Here is a 19,101-nt window from a genome sequence, read left to right on the forward strand (position 1 = left end):
CAAGCATCAAATGATAACAATAAGATCAAAATAACAATTCAGACAAAAAAGAATGAATATAACAGATAAACCCAAGGAGTCACTCAAGGCTTGTATCAGATGAATGACATTGGCCAAGAAATGGTCTCAATTAATGGCATTGGCCAAGTTCTTCCATAGCTCAGGGATGTTGCCTACTATAAGTCCAAGGATCCAAACCAAGTCACAGATAGAGGTCCAACAGTCCACCAATATACTTTTTTTGGGTTTTGTTTTTTATTAAGTATTTTAAGGTCCTAAGACCACAAACAAAACAAAATCATAAGCACAAAATATATCACAAGCACAAGTATGGCTCAAGTGAGCAAAGTGAAAATGACTAGAACATAAACAAATTGCATGAATGTAAATGACAATGAATGATAAAGTGCAAGAATTTAAATTGCATTAAAGTAAATGGCATTAAAAATAAAGTCAATACAAAGAAATGTTAGTGAAGCAAATAATTGTTGAAGTCATTTTTTGGAGAATACTCAACCATCCACTCACAAGCATGAAGACATGAACCTAGACATCATTTATAAGAAGAGCTCCAACTTGGATAAAATAAACAAGTATGCCACTAGCTCTCACAAATGGAAAAAAGGTAAAATCTTTACACGATACCATGAGGAATGGGAGACTTACAATCTCACTAACAAAAATGATATTGCTTTTGGGATGAATTTAATGCTATGTTACACAATCGTAAGTGGACTTATGTAGAAGTCACAACTATCTGAGGCGGGCAATAATAATATTTGTGTTAATGCATGCTAGAGATAAGGTATAAAGACCAAGCTCCTAGAGCATCCCACACACATAAATAAGAAGGGATGGGCCTATCTCAATCAAACTCATGTTAATTCATCTAACATTAGGTCGTTGATGAATCAACTAGTATTTTGATCTATGAGAAGTCATTGGCCATGAATGTATTGGGAAAGAAGTGAGATGAAGATGAATATACGAAGATAAAGAGATCCAAAATTGATCATGGGATGAACCTCACTTGATCAATACTATCCATTCATGTTGAGGGATGAAGTTCAAACTTCATTAACCCACTAAATCCAATAGTATTGACCAAATTAAAGTCCAATTCAACCAAGACCAAGGCCAAACAAAAGTCGAGTGAACAAAAAGTTAATAAAATAGCTCAACAAAATATTAAAGCAATTAAAACAATTTAAATCAACTTTTAACTGAAGAAAAATACATTTTAAAAGGTCAAAAACCTCAAATCCCTTCAAATCACCAAAGAAATGGCCCAGGGATTTATCATAGGTCAAACAAAGTCAAAGGACCATTGACTAACTTTTTGGCATTTTTTGAAAGTTGCAGGAGTTAGAGCCGGTTAACTCTGACCAGCACTGAAAGACTCCATAAGAGCAGTGAGTCTAGCAACTTCTTCCTTGAGCTCTCGGTTTTCTTGTTCCAAATGATCCATTCTTCTTTAACGATTAATGCGAGTATCGTATTGATGAGTCAGCTTGTCTGATTCAAAGACGGAGAACAATAAGACATCTGGCCGAAGGGCTAGAAGGCAAGAAACCTGCTATGCAAATAATGCATGAAATGCAATGTTTTAATTTTAATTTTTCAAGGAACATTCAAAGCCTTACTTGCAAATATTTCAATAATAATAATAATCAATAATAACATTTTAAATTGACCATAAAAATCTATTTTTCATTCATAAAATTTGGAAGGATTACACTGAGTATAATTTCAGAAACCAAAATACAAATACAAGAGAAAAGGAAAGTATCATCCTAAGGATCCCTAACAACTGAATCAGGTGACATGGCCAAAGGCGTGTACTTCCTTCAGATACGTCTGATCTCTAACTCATAAGTGGTCTTCATCTGAGCTTTCTCAATGATGAGATGATCGACGATCTTCTTCCAAGCACCAGAAGGCCGAGGAATACTAGAGGAAAATAAATCATCTGGATCTCTCTCTCTCTCTCTCTGTCTCGCTCTCTTTGTTGCACGTTCTTCAAGAATCTCAATGAGTGCATCCTTGTCTTTCAACTCAAGTTGCAACTCCACTTACTTTCGATTGAAAGCATGGAACCGTTCTTCTCACATGTCCCTCTACATCTTGCTTCATCTTAGCTAGTGCGTCATCTCAACCACAACCATAGACATAGGTCTTTCGCAGGCGTACAATATCTTAAGCTCCAGAGCTCTCTTCTTCACCCAACTAGTGTAAGCTTCTAAAGCTACACAATTACGCGAACCAATATTGGTTCTTCCCTTCCTATGAACATTATTCTAAGCATGCACCATCCTACCCTTCAAATTTTGGGGATCTTTACCCTCTTGATATAATAGACCTTCTAACTGAATGTTATTAGGTTTATCCTTCAAGGGGAACCCAAGCTGACGACAAGCCAAAGCAGGGTTGTAGTTTATTCCTCCTTGTGTACCAATAAGAGGCACATTAGAGAATTCACCACTACTGTCAATAATCCCCAAGACATCAAATGCAGAATCATACCAAGTAATATCATCATTAGTGAGAGACATAAGTCTCTGAGACCACCATAGACATTGCTTGTTCTCCAAGAAGACTGGTGTTTGAGGAAAGTGTGAAATAAACCACTTGTATAGAAGAGGAATGCAACATACAACCGTTCCTCCACCCTTAGAATTCCTTAAATGCAAAGAGAAATACATGTCACACAATAAAGTCGGAACAAGATTCCCAATCAAGAAGATCCTAATGGCGTTAACATCAACAAAGTTGTCAATGTTAGAGAACAATGCTAAAACATAGATGAGCAAGACAAAGATGGCTTAAAAAGTGTCCATACTACCAACTTGAGCAAAAGCGATAGCTCTCCCAATCATAAACTTAATAGTTAACCCTCAAATTCCTTCTTTCTTCGTCATATTAGCATCGATCTCGGACTTCTTCAAATGAAGAGCATCAACTATGACTTGGATTCCAGAATCTTCTCTAATCCACTGAAAGGCACCTTGTTAGATACTGGTATACCCAAGAGATATGCATACTCTTCCAACATGGACATAAGCTGATAATAAGGAAAAGTGAAGCACTGATAAAGAGGATCATAGAACTGGACCAAGACATTCAAGAGTCCTTCCACCATTTTGGTAGATAATAAAAGCTTCCCATGACGTTGCTGGAAATCCAAGGGATCAACTACAAAGGATGCTAGCTTCCTTAACTCTTTCAAGTCTGGACATCTAAAACTATACTTCTTAGTGTTCCTTCGTCCATAATCCATGGTCTGAAAATATTTGCAAATACGACCTTTGTTCCTTGAAATTTTATTTTTGGTGATGAATGCTATGATACGCATGTATGCATGAATGCAACGATCACAACAAGGGATCACACACAACGAAAACACAAACAAAGGTCAAGGGATGGATCAAGTTATCATCAAGATCAATCATCCATTTTGGTGGATTATGGTTTACACAAAGGGAAGGTATTAGCACCCAAAATGTCCCAGGTAATCCTAGGGAGCCTTTTTTTGTGTGCAAGTGTTTTAGTTGAAAAAATGTTTACTGAAAAATTAGAATGAGAGGATGAGAAAAGAGTTCGCTTATTTACAATTTTGTGTTTGACAATACCTTCGGTCTTATGCCTACATACCAACATAAAAACGAGGGATCAAAATCTCATAGTTCATGGTAAAAACTTCAAATATGGGTGGATTTATTTTAACAAAAGCTTAAAGATCTTTTGTTATCAATGGGAGAATTATCAACCAAACATCCACCGATAGTGAGTGCTTTACAACACTTAAGAGGGAAGGCTTCAACTTGGATTCAATCAACAAGTATGCCACTAACCCCTAATAAATGGAAAGTATTACAATCAATATATCATGGAATTGGAGAATTATATCTTAACCAAAAATAACTCAAATCTAAATGCTCTCTTTTGAAAAAGTTAAAAGAAATAGGCACAAAGTGGCCAAAAGGATTAGATGAGGTTGTTAGTTCTTTTTGTCTTTTTTGAAAATAAGGTCAATATGATTATGTTTATTTACAAATTTGATTAAGAAAACATTTTGAAAATCTATGACATAAGGCCAAGGTTTCTACTCATTAAAACAAGTCTAAGTTGAAAAACACTAACAAAGAAGTTTTAAAAATGAGAGAGGGATTTTGAAATTAAACAAGTAGGAGGAGATGAAGGGACTATCCTAGACAAGATTTAAAGTTTTGGAGTTGAAAATATCTAACCAATGGGAAGCATCCACAAGACAACAGTGTCAGATAGAAACCCCTTTCCTTTGGAATGTTAAGCAAGCAACAAAGCATTAGCATCCAAGCAATTAATAATAAGACCAATGATATCAAATAAAGATAACAAAACATCCACGCAAGCACTCTAAAGCAAGCAATTTTCAATGTCTTTTAGATGTATCTGATGAAAGGTCCCTTAAAACATACTCACAGAGACAAGCATCAAATGATAACAATAAGATCAAAATAACAATTCAGACAAAAAAGAATGAATATAACAGATAAACCCAAGGAGTCACTCAAGGCTTGTATCAGATGAATGACATTGGCCAAGAAATGGTCTCAATTAATGGCATTGGCCAAGTTCTTCCATAGCTCAGGGATGTTGCCTACTATAAGTCCAAGGATCCAAACCAAGTCACAGATAGAGGTCCAACAGTCCACCAATATACTTTTTTTGGGTTTTGTTTTTTATTAAGTATTTTAAGGTCCTAAGACCACAAACAAAACAAAATCATAAGCACAAAATATATCACAAGCACAAGTATGGCTCAAGTGAGCAAAGTGAAAATGACTAGAACATAAACAAATTGCATGAATGTAAATGACAATGAATGATAAAGTGCAAGAATTTAAATTGCATTAAAGTAAATGGCATTAAAAATAAAGTCAATACAAAGAAATGTTAGTGAAGCAAATAATTGTTGAAGTCATTTTTTGGAGAATACTCAACCATCCACTCACAAGCATGAAGACATGAACCTAGACATCATTTATAAGAAGAGCTCCAACTTGGATAAAATAAACAAGTATGCCACTAGCTCTCACAAATGGAAAAAAGGTAAAATCTTTACACGATACCATGAGGAATGGGAGACTTACAATCTCACTAACAAAAATGATATTGCTTTTGGGATGAATTTAATGCTATGTTACACAATCGTAAGTGGACTTATGTAGAAGTCACAACTATCTGAGGCGGGCAATAATAATATTTGTGTTAATGCATGCTAGAGATAAGGTATAAAGACCAAGCTCCTAGAGCATCCCACACACATAAATAAGAAGGGATGGGCCTATCTCAATCAAACTCATGTTAATTCATCTAACATTAGGTCGTTGATGAATCAACTAGTATTTTGATCTATGAGAAGTCATTGGCCATGAATGTATTGGGAAAGAAGTGAGATGAAGATGAATATACGAAGATAAAGAGATCCAAAATTGATCATGGGATGAACCTCACTTGATCAATACTATCCATTCATGTTGAGGGATGAAGTTCAAACTTCATTAACCCACTAAATCCAATAGTATTGACCAAATTAAAGTCCAATTCAACCAAGACCAAGGCCAAACAAAAGTCGAGTGAACAAAAAGTTAATAAAATAGCTCAACAAAATATTAAAGCAATTAAAACAATTTAAATCAACTTTTAACTGAAGAAAAATACATTTTAAAAGGTCAAAAACCTCAAATCCCTTCAAATCACCAAAGAAATGGCCCAGGGATTTATCATAGGTCAAACAAAGTCAAAGGACCATTGACTAACTTTTTGGCATTTTTTGAAAGTTGCAGGAGTTAGAGCCGGTTAACTCTGACCAGCACTGAAAGACTCCATAAGAGCAGTGAGTCTAGCAACTTCTTCCTTGAGCTCTCGGTTTTCTTGTTCCAAATGATCCATTCTTCTTTAACGATTAATGCGAGTATCGTATTGATGAGTCAGCTTGTCTGATTCAAAGACGGAGAACAATAAGACATCTGGCCGAAGGGCTAGAAGGCAAGAAACCTGCTATGCAAATAATGCATGAAATGCAATGTTTTAATTTTAATTTTTCAAGGAACATTCAAAGCCTTACTTGCAAATATTTCAATAATAATAATAATCAATAATAACATTTTAAATTGACCATAAAAATCTATTTTTCATTCATAAAATTTGGAAGGATTACACTGAGTATAATTTCAGAAACCAAGAATACAAATACAAGAGAAAAGGAAAGTATCATCCTAAGGATCCCTAACAACTGAATCAGGTGACATGGCCAAAGGCGTGTACTTCCTTCAGATACGTCTGATCTCTAACTCATAAGTGGTCTTCATCTGAGCTTTCTCAATGATGAGATGATCGACGATCTTCTTCCAAGCACCAGAAGGCCGAGGAATACTAGAGGAAAATAAATCATCTGGATCTCTCTCTCTCTCTCTGTCTCGCTCTCTTTGTTGCACGTTTTTCAAGAATCTCAATGAATGCATCCTTGTCTTTCAACTCAAGTTGCAACTCCACTTACTTTCGATTGAAAGCATGGAACCGTTCTTCTCACATGTCCCTCTACATCTTGCTTCATCTTAGCTAGTGCGTCATCTCAACCATAACCATAGACATAGGTCTTTCGCAGGCGTACAATATCTTAAGCTCCAGAGCTCTCTTCTTCACCCAACTAGTGTAAGCTTCTAAAGCTACACAATTACGCGAACCAATATTGGTTCTTCCCTTCCTATGAACATTATTCTAAGCATGCACCATCCTACCCTTCAAATTTTGGGGATCTTTACCCTCTTGATATAATAGACCTTCTAACTGAATGTTATTAGGTTTATCCTTCAAGGGGAACCCAAGCTGACGACAAGCCAAAGCAGGGTTGTAGTTTATTCCTCCTTGTGTACCAATAAGAGGCACATTAGAGAATTCACCACTACTGTCAATAATCCCCAAGACATCAAATGCAGAATCATACCAAGTAATATCATCATTAGTGAGAGACATAAGTCTCTGAGACCACCATAGACATTGCTTGTTCTCCAAGAAGACTGGTGTTTGAGGAAAGTGTGAAATAAACCACTTGTATAGAAGAGGAATGCAACATACAACCGTTCCTCCACCCTTAGAATTCCTTAAATGCAAAGAGAAATACATGTCACACAATAAAGTCGGAACAAGATTCCCAATCAAGAAGATCCTAATGGCGTTAACATCAACAAAGTTGTCAATGTTAGAGAACAATGCTAAAACATAGATGAGCAAGACAAAGATGGCTTAAAAAGTGTCCATACTACCAACTTGAGCAAAAGCGATAGCTCTCCCAATCATAAACTTAATAGTTAACCCTCAAATTCCTTCTTTCTTCGTCATATTAGCATCGATCTCGGACTTCTTCAAATGAAGAGCATCAACTATGACTTGGATTCCAGAATCTTCTCTAATCCACTGAAAGGCACCTTGTTAGATACTGGTATACCCAAGAGATATGCATACTCTTCCAACATGGACATAAGCTGATAATAAGGAAAAGTGAAGCACTGATAAAGAGGATCATAGAACTGGACCAAGACATTCAAGAGTCCTTCCACCATTTTGGTAGATAATAAAAGCTTCCCATGACGTTGCTGGAAATCCAAGGGATCAACTACAAAGGATGCTAGCTTCCTTAACTCTTTCAAGTCTGGACATCTAAAACTATACTTCTTAGTGTTCCTTCGTCCATAATCCATGGTCTGAAAATATTTGCAAATACGACCTTTGTTCCTTGAAATTTTATTTTTGGTGATGAATGCTATGATACGCATGTATGCATGAATGCAACGATCACAACAAGGGATCACACACAACGAAAACACAAACAAAGGTCAAGGGATGGATCAAGTTATCATCAAGATCAATCATCCATTTTGGTGGATTATGGTTTACACAAAGGGAAGGTATTAGCACCCAAAATGTCCCAGGTAATCCTAGGGAGCCTTTTTTTGTGTGCAAGTGTTTTAGTTGAAAAAATGTTTACTGAAAAATTAGAATGAGAGGATGAGAAAAGAGTTCCCTTATTTACAATTTTGTGTTTGACAATACCTTCGGTCTTATGCCTACATACCAACATAAAAACGAGGGATCAAAATCTCATAGTTCATGGTAAAAACTTCAAATATGGGTGGATTTATTTTAACAAAAGCTTAAAGATCTTTTGTTATCAATGGGAGAATTATCAACCAAACATCCACCGATAGTGAGTGCTTTACAACACTTAAGAGGGAAGGCTTCAACTTGGATTCAATCGACAAGTATGCCACTAACCCCTAATAAATGGAAAGTATTACAATCAATATATCATGGAATTGGAGAATTATATCTTAACCAAAAATAACTCAAATCTAAATGCTCTCTTTTGAAAAAGTTAAAAGAAATAGGCACAAAGTGGCCAAAAGGATTAGATGAGGTTGTTAGTTCTTTTTGTCTTTTTTGAAAATAAGGTCAATATGATTATGTTTATTTACAAATTTGATTAAGAAAACATTTTGAAAATCTATGACATAAGGCCAAGGTTTCTACTCATTAAAACAAGTCTAAGTTGAAAAACACTAACAAAGAAGTTTTAAAAATGAGAGAGGGATTTTGAAATTAAACAAGTAGGAGGAGATGAAGGGACTATCCTAGACAAGATTTAAAGTTTTGGAGTTGAAAATATCTAACCAATGGGAAGCATCCACAAGACAACAGTGTCAGATAGAAACCCCTTTCCTTTGGAATGTTAAGCAAGCAACAAAGCATTAGCATCCAAGCAATTAATAATAAGACCAATGATATCAAATAAAGATAACAAAACATCCACGCAAGCACTCTAAAGCAAGCAATTTTCAATGTCTTTTAGATGTATCTGATGAAAGGTCCCTTAAAACATACTCACAGAGACAAGCATCAAATGATAACAATAAGATCAAAATAACAATTCAGACAAAAAAGAATGAATATAACAGATAAACCCAAGGAGTCACTCAAGGCTTGTATCAGATGAATGACATTGGCCAAGAAATGGTCTCAATTAATGGCATTGGCCAAGTTCTTCCATAGCTCAGGGATGTTGCCTACTATAAGTCCAAGGATCCAAACCAAGTCACAGATAGAGGTCCAACAGTCCACCAATATACTTTTTTTGGGTTTTGTTTTTTATTAAGTATTTTAAGGTCCTAAGACCACAAACAAAACAAAATCATAAGCACAAAATATATCACAAGCACAAGTATGGCTCAAGTGAGCAAAGTGAAAATGACTAGAACATAAACAAATTGCATGAATGTAAATGACAATGAATGATAAAGTGCAAGAATTTAAATTGCATTAAAGTAAATGGCATTAAAAATAAAGTCAATACAAAGAAATGTTAGTGAAGAAAATAATTGTTGAAGTCATTTTTTGGAGAATATTCAACCATCCACTCACAAGCATGAAGACATGAACCTAGACATCATTTATAAGAAGAGCTCCAACTTGGATAAAATAAACAAGTATGCCACTAGCTCTCATAAATGGAAAAAAGGTAAAATCTTTACACGATACCATGAGGAATGGGAGACTTACAATCTCACTAACAAAAATGATATTGCTTTTGGGATGAATTTAATGCTATGTTACACAATCGTAAGTGGACTTATGTAGAAGTCACAACTATCTGAGGCGGGCAATAATAATATTTGTGTTAATGCATGCTAGAGATAAGGTATAAAGACCAAGCTCCTAGAGCATCCCACACACATAAATAAGAAGGGATAGGCCTATCTCAATCAAACTCATGTTAATTCATCTAACATTAGGTCGTTGATGAATCAACTAGTATTTTGATCTATGAGAAGTCATTGGCCATGAATGTATTGGGAAAGAAGTGAGATGAAGATGAATATACGAAGATAAAGAGATCCAAAATTGATCATGGGATGAACCTCACTTGATCAATACTATCCATTCATGTTGAGGGATGAAGTTCAAACTTCATTAACCCACTAAATCCAATAGTATTGACCAAATTAAAGTCCAATTCAACCAAGACCAAGGCCAAACAAAAGTCGAGTGAACAAAAAGTTAATAAAATAGCTCAACAAAATATTAAAGCAATTAAAACAATTTAAATCAACTTTTAACTGAAGAAAAATACATTTTAAAAGGTCAAAAACCTCAAATCCCTTCAAATCACCAAAGAAATGGCCCAGGGATTTATCATAGGTCAAACAAAGTCAAAGGACCATTGACTAACTTTTTGGCATTTTTTGAAAGTCAGAAGTATTTAAAATTAATTAAAAACAAGTTAAAAATCACAAAATTCGCTAAAAATATCAAACTCAATTCAAAAAATAATTTTAATTCAGAAATGGGAAAAGGAAATTATTTGTGAAATTTTGGTGGTAGTCCCATATTTTTGGATTAAAACTGATATTATAATTAATTAAATGAGAAAATTCTATTTAAAATATTAATTAAAAAATAGAAAAAACAAGGGCCATCAGATCTCCCTCATTAATTGAGGTGGCGATCTGATGGCCAAGCGTGTACCATCCACCATAGTCCACATTCAACGTGCATGTACAAGTGGTAATCAAAATGGATGGACCAAATTAGAACGTGGTCACATGATCTGATGGCTTGGATAATGCCAATGCACCACCGGAGCCCTAGCTCCAGCCATCTTCTACGGTCACCTCACCGGACTGGTCCAGATCAAAACTTCATAAAAATTAATGGATCATACACTATTTTGAAGAGAAAATCACGAGGATTCCAAATACGACCTCTAAATTTTCCAACTCTCACTCTATAATGAGAAATGTGAAGTTGAAAATTGAGGTATGCAAACTGAATTGCTTCAATTCATCCTCAAAGAAACTCAATATTAATGCCTACATTGGTAGGTCTTCAGCCAACCAAAAATCAAACAAAAAATGTTAAGAAACGAGTGAGAATCGAAGAGGAGAAGTTTGTGAAAATTCACCTTCGTGTAGTGACTTTGAAGCTGGATCTTGATGCAATTTCACTTGGCCTTGCTTCCTCTTGCTTGCAGGAGATGATTAGAATCAAAATGGATATGAATCCTTGAAGTTCTAGTTCACAAACAGAAGTTGAACTAGAAGCCTGATTTCAATGAAATCCTCAAGGTTTTCTTTCAATGGTGGCTATGGTATTGATGGGAAGAGCTTGGGGGAAGGGTCCTCCTTTAATCTGAGGCAATGCACATGTATTTATAAGCTCATGAACTCATTTTCACACCATTTCAAATTTTGGTTAAAAATAGTAATTCAATGTGCATGGGTGCATGGGCATGTGTTTAGGTCCAAATGATCAATGCAATCCACTCCAATTCATGCACAAATGAAGATGAGATCATAACATGGAACCATGCAAAGTAGTATAACATTTGAGTTCAAAGATGTCAAATTGGGCCATGCAAAGAAACTATGCGCAACCCCTTCAAAGAAACTATGCCAAATTGAATGATCTTGGACTCTTTGGAAATCTATCATCATGGGTAACAACTTTGGTGTTGGGAGTTTTTCCATCTAAAGCTTGGAATATGATGAATTTTGGCCTTGAAGTTGACGGAATCAAACATACTTGAAAATTTTCTAAGTTAAAAGTCAAATGACCCATTTTCCCCCTTTGAATAACTTAGGTTTTGAGCTTCAAATAACTTTCGTTACTTATTAAAAGTTGTAGCTCTTTAAAACATATTCAATTTGGTAACCAATTTGACACCATTTGGGGCCATTATGATGGAGTTATGGATTTTAGAAGTTGAGGAAAATTGCTTGTTCAATGATAAGGACCCAAATGGACCTATAATGTTTCCTCATGGAACATACCCTTGCAAGTGGAATTTATTCTTTCTCAAAGAAGAAAAGTTGAAGAAGCATCTTGAATTTGATCATGAAACTTAGATCATCTTAGTGTCATAAAAACTTAGGATGTTATGGTTCTTGGAAGTTGGCCTTCTATCTAGGGCACAGATAAAATGACCTATAATCTTTCACCATAAAATATGACTTTCCAAGCAAAATTAGCTCTTAATGCCAACATGAAAGTTGTTTGGAATGTCACAAAGGGTAACGTTTCTCTTGGAATAATTTTCATGTGATAAAAAATGTAGGAGATGGGATCTATTGAACCCTAGATTTGACTAGTTGACCTTTCTGGTCAACCTCCTCGATCCAACTTGCAAACTTGAAGTTCCTTTGCTCTTAGAGGCTCATGGAGGATCATATTTGCTTAAGGTGATGTATAATGGAGTACCCATTTATTTATTTGACCAAATGTTAAAGAAAATTGTTGAGGAAGGCACACAAGATACCCAGATAAATTAGGGCTTCCTTGAGAAACGAGTTTCAAACTCTTGATGAATTCTTGACAATGTCAAATAAAGAACATGGGGATAAATATATGATGCTTATAAATCAAGTGGACCTTTGCTGGCTTGATCCCTTGCATTGAGGGTCTCAAACCCTAGTTTTGGGCTTCATGGGGCACAAGTGGATACACATACTATCTACAAAAAGAAACAAAGCTACACTAGACATATTTTTGGTATTTTGGTTAGTAAACAAAGAAAATAAAGTATTATATAATGAAAAATGCTTGTGATCTCTCCCAATGCAAACCTAATTAATGACAGGTGAGGAGGACACCAAGGTTTGATCCCAATGCCAATGCCAAGTTATGAGATGGCATGAGGGATCTTAGGGGTCAATATTGGGGTCTTACAGATAGCAGCCAGATCCACAAAGTCTTGATATTCTGAAACAATATAATCTCGTAGATAAGTAAAACTAGAACAAAATTGAAAGCCATCCAGCTTCCAGCATCAGCAAAAGTAGTGGTCTTATCTACTAGAAAGTTCGAGGTAAAACCATGAATTCCACCCTTAAGCTTGAGATTCATCTCTACTTCCTTCTTCTCTAGGTGAAGAACTTCAACAAGGATATGAGACTTACGGATATCTTTAGTGCAAACAAAAGGAACTCGATTCTTAATCCTAATCCCCAAAATATGAGACTATTCTTCCAGAGTATGTGCTAACTAATAATCCCCAAAATCTTTTTATTGTTTGATGATTTGGAAAGACATTGAGTCTTATGCCTACGTACCCGTGAAGGATCAAAACCTTGTAGTTCGGGTTCAAAAGTAAGAAGCGATTTGTTGGGGTTGATTTTATGAGAAAGATATAAATTGTCATCTTAAGGAGAAAACTCACTTTTAAACCACCACAAACATGTGGAAGATAGATATTTGCATCAAATTGAAAGAACGACTCTCACTTGGATATATAATCAACAAGTATGCCACATACCTCTTCCAAATGGAAAAGAATCAATATCAATCTCAACAATGCCACATACCTCTTCCAAATGGATGCAGATGAACACACACATGCAAAATGACAAGAATGTCATGATTCCTTTCCCTTGGATATAAACAATAACAAGGTTGAACATGCATTACCATTAAGGCACAAAATATGGCTAAATACAATGGCAATCACAAGGTGAGTGAGGTATGGATGACAATATTGATCATGGTTTTCATGCATCAAGATGCTTCAAAAGATTCATCTAAACAAAACCCTAAGTTTCATCTAAATAATCAATCACTAATATTTTAAAACAAGACCATTTAATCATGGTATAATACCCAAAATATGATCATGTTTAAGCAAACAAAATTCTGCCCACATCAAATAATACCTAAACAAATATACATTGGTCACATAAATATCTATGATCACTTAGAACAAGGAAACTATAAAATAAAATCCATTAAAAGGCCTAAACACAACATAAATTGCACTAGTTTTCTACCTAATAAAAATGGTCAAAATAAATATTATTTTTTGGGATTTTTTTGTTGATTCTTAAAATAGACATTCTTATGAGCACATGGCAAAAAGATTGGGTCAAAAATGTCAAGGGATGAAGTTATAAAGAAAAATGAACATTTAACAAGTGAGAAAAAAAAACATTACACTGGCCAGGTTCAAACCCACGTCCTTGGGGTTCCATGCACTGTTTGGAAAAATAAAAAAACCAAAGTCTGGGGCGATGGGGATTCGAACCCCAGACCTTTGGGTTGTAAGTGACTTAGGGTGTGCGCTTCTACTACTGGGGTGGTTATACATCCGTTCATTATAACACAAGGAATTGTATATATTATATAAAAACGTTTGGTTTGACTTTTCCATGCCATGTCAGCATCTTCTTCAACCTCGAGCTTCTTATTTTCGTTTTTTTTCTTTCATTATTTTTCAAATATTCCATCAATCATATCTCTCTCATTTCTCAACCATTTTTCATGAAATAAAGATCAAAGTTGCTCAAAGATGAAGATACACGATGGCCAAAACCAGAACTGAAACTTTAGGTTTCATGAATCTTAAATTCACATAAACAACAAGATAAATGGCATGTGAGCTAATGATCAGCCTTAACACAATAAATGCTAAATGTTTACTTTAGAAATCACATGGAAATGATGCATGTACAGTGAGTTTCGAAGTGCAAGAATATACCTATTGGAGCAAGGTCCAATTCCTCTTCAACTCTACTTCTAGTTGTTGTTTGATGTCTCTCATAATGTCTATGAGTTCCCAGGAGATGGTTGTACTCTTTGGTTTGCAAAATGCTCGAGCCAAATGGGAGAAATGGAGGTTAAGGTTAAAAGCTTGCAAAAATGAAGTTTTGCTTGGTAAGTTTGGTGTGTGGATAGATGAGGCTTTGTCCTATATTTATAGTGATCCTTGAGGATTCAAGAAGCTTTATATATCATAAAGTAATTGTGGTTTGTACTGGTTTGCTTGCTTGATTGGTTTTGGCATAAAACACCAAGTGGAAAGCATGGAACAAGCATGGGGTGCATGAACTGTTTTGTTGAGCTTTATCTGATGTATATGAGTTGACTTGAGGTTTAGAGTTGGTTTGTTTCAGAACCAAAGCCATTTGGGAGCTCAATGTTACTTAATGTTGGGCTAAATCCACTTTACACAAATGGAAGTGTAACCTTTATGCCAAAAATTTAATGGTTCATTGTGTAATGGATTGAATGCTTGGATAATGGCTCAAAAGTGTGTGTGGTCTTCTGATTATAGTGAGATTTAGAAGTAAGATAATCTGCAAAATAAGATTATGTAGCTTTGGCTCAAGGTTGCATGATGAACTTACCATGAAAATTGATGAGGACGTAATCCAAGACATAAATGATACAATGCAAAGCTTAGGAGGTCCTATGACAAGGGCACGTGCAAGAAGAGTCAATGATGCTTTAGTTCACTTCATGATCAAGTCAATAGAATGCATGGGCCAGATTGAAGAAAAAGAGCCCAAGTTTATTCTTATCATCCAAGCATGTGATAAAAGGCCCAATAATGCATAAATAAATAAAAATAAAGGAAATACCAATAACCACACTATAATGGACGAAAATTGCAAGAGAAGTGGTAAATAAAGAATTGCCATTATTCTGCCCTTTCAAGAACCCCACTATCTCTTCTTTATTTTGCACTTTCTTTGTAATAAATCAACCCACTATCATGATAATTAGTGGCTGAAAACCTTTTGTTTCTTAGGAGTTAATTTTTACTTATTTCATCATCTTAAGCCATTCCTATATAAAGGAGGCATGTATCTTCTTTTTGGATCGATGAATTTTGTCAAGTTTACACATTGTGTAAGTGAGAGTATTTGCTCTTAGGTTCTGGATTGGACCAAAATTGATCGTATCCAGAAATCCTTTTCTTGTGGTGATCCTCATCCATAGACTTATCATTCTCTCTTGGATTAGAAAGAGTGTGGTGCCCCTTCTACTTAATTCCATTTCTTATTTCTCATTTATTTCATATCAGTCTCGTTTATTTTATATGCATGTATCAAATTCTGTCATTCTTTCAATTATAAGGCAGATTACTTCCTCTGAGTCACAAAAGAATTAATATTCCAAAAGTTAACAAAGTTGTTTCAGGAATTTTGAAGGAAATGCATAATTCTCAAAAGTTAGTGCATATCAAGTGAAAATCAGAGCATATTCCAAAAAAAAAAAAAAGGGGCCAAAATGTGGTAAATTATCTATTTTCTTGTTCTTCATTATTATCCATTTATCATTATAAAAAAATTCGAAAAAAAGGGTATAAAAAAAATTCGAAAAAAAAAGGGTATAAAAAAAAGGGTATAAAAAAAAGGGATCTGATTGTTAAAGATTTTGATTAAAAAAAAAAAGAAATTTTTTTTTCTTGCCACACTCTTAAGATTCTCCTGGTTTCCTTTGTTTTAGAGTCTTTTTTTTTTGCTGGTTTTTTAAGTTTTTGTGTGTTGATTGTCATCTGAAATTGATTTCTTTGTGTTGATTCATTTTGGTTTCTCTAAAGAACTAAAAGAGCAAATTGAGTGGTAAAAGGCAGAGTGTTTTTTATTATTAAAAAAAGCCAAAAAAAAATTGAGTGAAACACGAGTTATTGAGTGTAAACACGTGAGTAGAGTGGTGAGGTCCATTTTTAAAACACTTGTTCCTAATTTCACAAATATTTCACAAGTATGTCTACTCCACCTTCACCTAGAACAACAACTTTAATTGTTCAGATCGCAACCATGCGTGACAATTTTGAAAGATTGTTAAAAGAACAAGGTGAACAACTTCAACAAAGAATTGATGAGTTGGAAAGGAGGCCCCAAAATTCTAATGATGGTAGTGGTGATGAGGAGAAAAGAAGACGTAGAAGGAGACAAGGGAGAGATAATTTGAGGGGCATAAAAATTAAAGTCCCATCTTTTGTTGGGAAGAGTGACCCGGAGGCATATCTAGAATGGGAGACTAAACTTGAACAAATTTTTAATTGCCATAATTATTCTAATCTTGAAAAAGTGCAGGTTGCTTCTATTGAGTTCAAGGAGTATGCCTTAGTTTGGTGGGATCAATTGACCAAAGATAGAAGGAGGTATGCAGAACGACCAATTGATACTTGGGAAGAGATGAAAAGAATCATGAGGAGAAGGTTTGTTCCTTCCTATTATCATAGGGAATTGCACAACAAATTGCAAAGACTCACTTAAGGTTCTAAAAGTGTTGAAGAATATTTCAAGGAGATGGAAGTTCTCAAAATTAGAGCTAATGTAGAGGAGGACGATGAAGCAACTATGGCTAGGTTTCTCCATGGTCTAAATCATGACATTAGTGACATAGTGGAACTTCATCACTATGTTGAAATGGATGAATTGGTACACCAAGCTATCAAAGTGGAACAACAACTCAAAAGAAAGAGCCAAGCAAGGAGAAATTCCACCACTTTTAATTCTCGAAGTTGGAAGGACAAAACAAAGAAGGAGGGTGCTTCATCATCTAAGGAAGCCACGATTGAAAACAAAGGTAAAACTATTACATCTTCTTCTTCAAGTGTTTCAACTAACAAAAGTGTTAAGTGTTTCAAGTGTCAAGGCCAAGGACATATTGCATCTCAATGTCCAACAAAGAGAACTATGCTTATGGAAGAAAATGAAGAAATTGTTGAAGAGGAGGATGATGATTATGATGAGGAGTTTGAAGAAGAAATACCTAGTGGAGATTTAATCATGGTGAGAAGAATGTTGGGAAGCCAAATAAAGGAGGAGGATACAAGTCAAAGAGAAAACCTTTTTCATACAAGATGCTTTGTGCAAGGAAAGCTTTGTTCTTTAATAATTGATGGAGGAAGTTGTACAAATGTTGCAAGCACGCGTCTGGTTTCTAAACTAAAATTGGAAACAAAACCTCACCCTAAGCCTTACAAACTCCAATGGCTTAATGAAAGTGTAGAAATGCTTGTTAATAAACAAGTTGAGATTTGTTTTAAAATTGGAAAATATGAAGATGTAATGTTGTGTGATGTAGTACCAATGTAAGCTAGTCATTTGTTATTAGGTAGGCCTTGGCAATTTGATAGAAAAGCCAATCATGATGGGTACTCCAATAAGTACTCTTTTATGTATCATGATCAAAAGATCAATCTTGTACCGTTAAATCCTAGTGAGGTGAGAGAAGATCAAAGAAAAATGAGAGAAAAATATGATCAAGAAAGAAAAGAAAAAGAAAAAGAAAAAGAAAAAGAAAAAGAAAAAGAAAAGAATGAAAAGAAAAAGAATGATAAAAGAGAAAAGAAACAAAGTTTAATTGCAAAAAAAAGAGATGTGAAAAAAGCCATTGTGTCACACCAGCCTTTGTACTTGCTCTTTTGCAAGGAGGTGCCTTTTCTAACCACTATTTCTAATGAAAAAAATTTGCCAAATTGTGTTGAGTCTCTTTTGCAGGAATTTAAAGAATTGTTTTCGGAAGAGGTGCCAAGTGGTTTACCACCTATAAGAGGAATTGAACATCATATTGATCTCAATCCAGGAGCATCTTTGCCTAATAGGCCAGCATATAGAAGCAATCCATAACAAACTCAAGAGATACAATGGCAAGTTGCTGAATTGATAAGTAAAGGATGGGCAAGAGAAAGTTTAAGTCCTTGTGTTGTCCCTATTATTCTAGTCCCTAAAAAGGATGGTAGTTGGAGGATGTGCACTGATTGCATTCCCTAATTTTTCTAAATCTTTTGAAATTGAATGTGATGCATCTAATGTGGGAATTTGAGCTGTTTTGTTGCAGAAAGGTCATCCACTTGCTTATTTTAGTGAAAAGCTAAAAGGGGATGCCCTTAATTATTCTACATATGATAAGGAATTGTATTCCTTGGTGAGAGCTCTAAAAACATGGCAACATTACTTGCTGCCCAAAGAGTTTGTCATTCATAATGATCACGAATCCTTGAAACATTTGAAGGGACAAGGTAAGTTGTATAAGAGGCATGCGAAGTGGGTTGAGTTTCTTGAACAATTTCCTTATGTAATCAAGCATAAGAAAGGTAAATCTAATGTTGTGGCAGATGCACTCTCAAGAAGACATGTCTTGCTTTCTACTCTTGAAACAAAAGTTTTTGGTCTTGAGCATATTAAAGATTTGTATAAAAGTGACCTTGAATTTTCTTCAAAATTTTTAGCTTGTGAGCATACTGCCTTCAATGGGTATTTTAGGCACAATGGTTAT

Source organism: Lathyrus oleraceus, chromosome 1 (assembly GCF_024323335.1).
Source record: "Lathyrus oleraceus cultivar Zhongwan6 chromosome 1, CAAS_Psat_ZW6_1.0, whole genome shotgun sequence".
Classification (NCBI taxonomy): domain Eukaryota; kingdom Viridiplantae; phylum Streptophyta; class Magnoliopsida; order Fabales; family Fabaceae; genus Lathyrus; species Lathyrus oleraceus.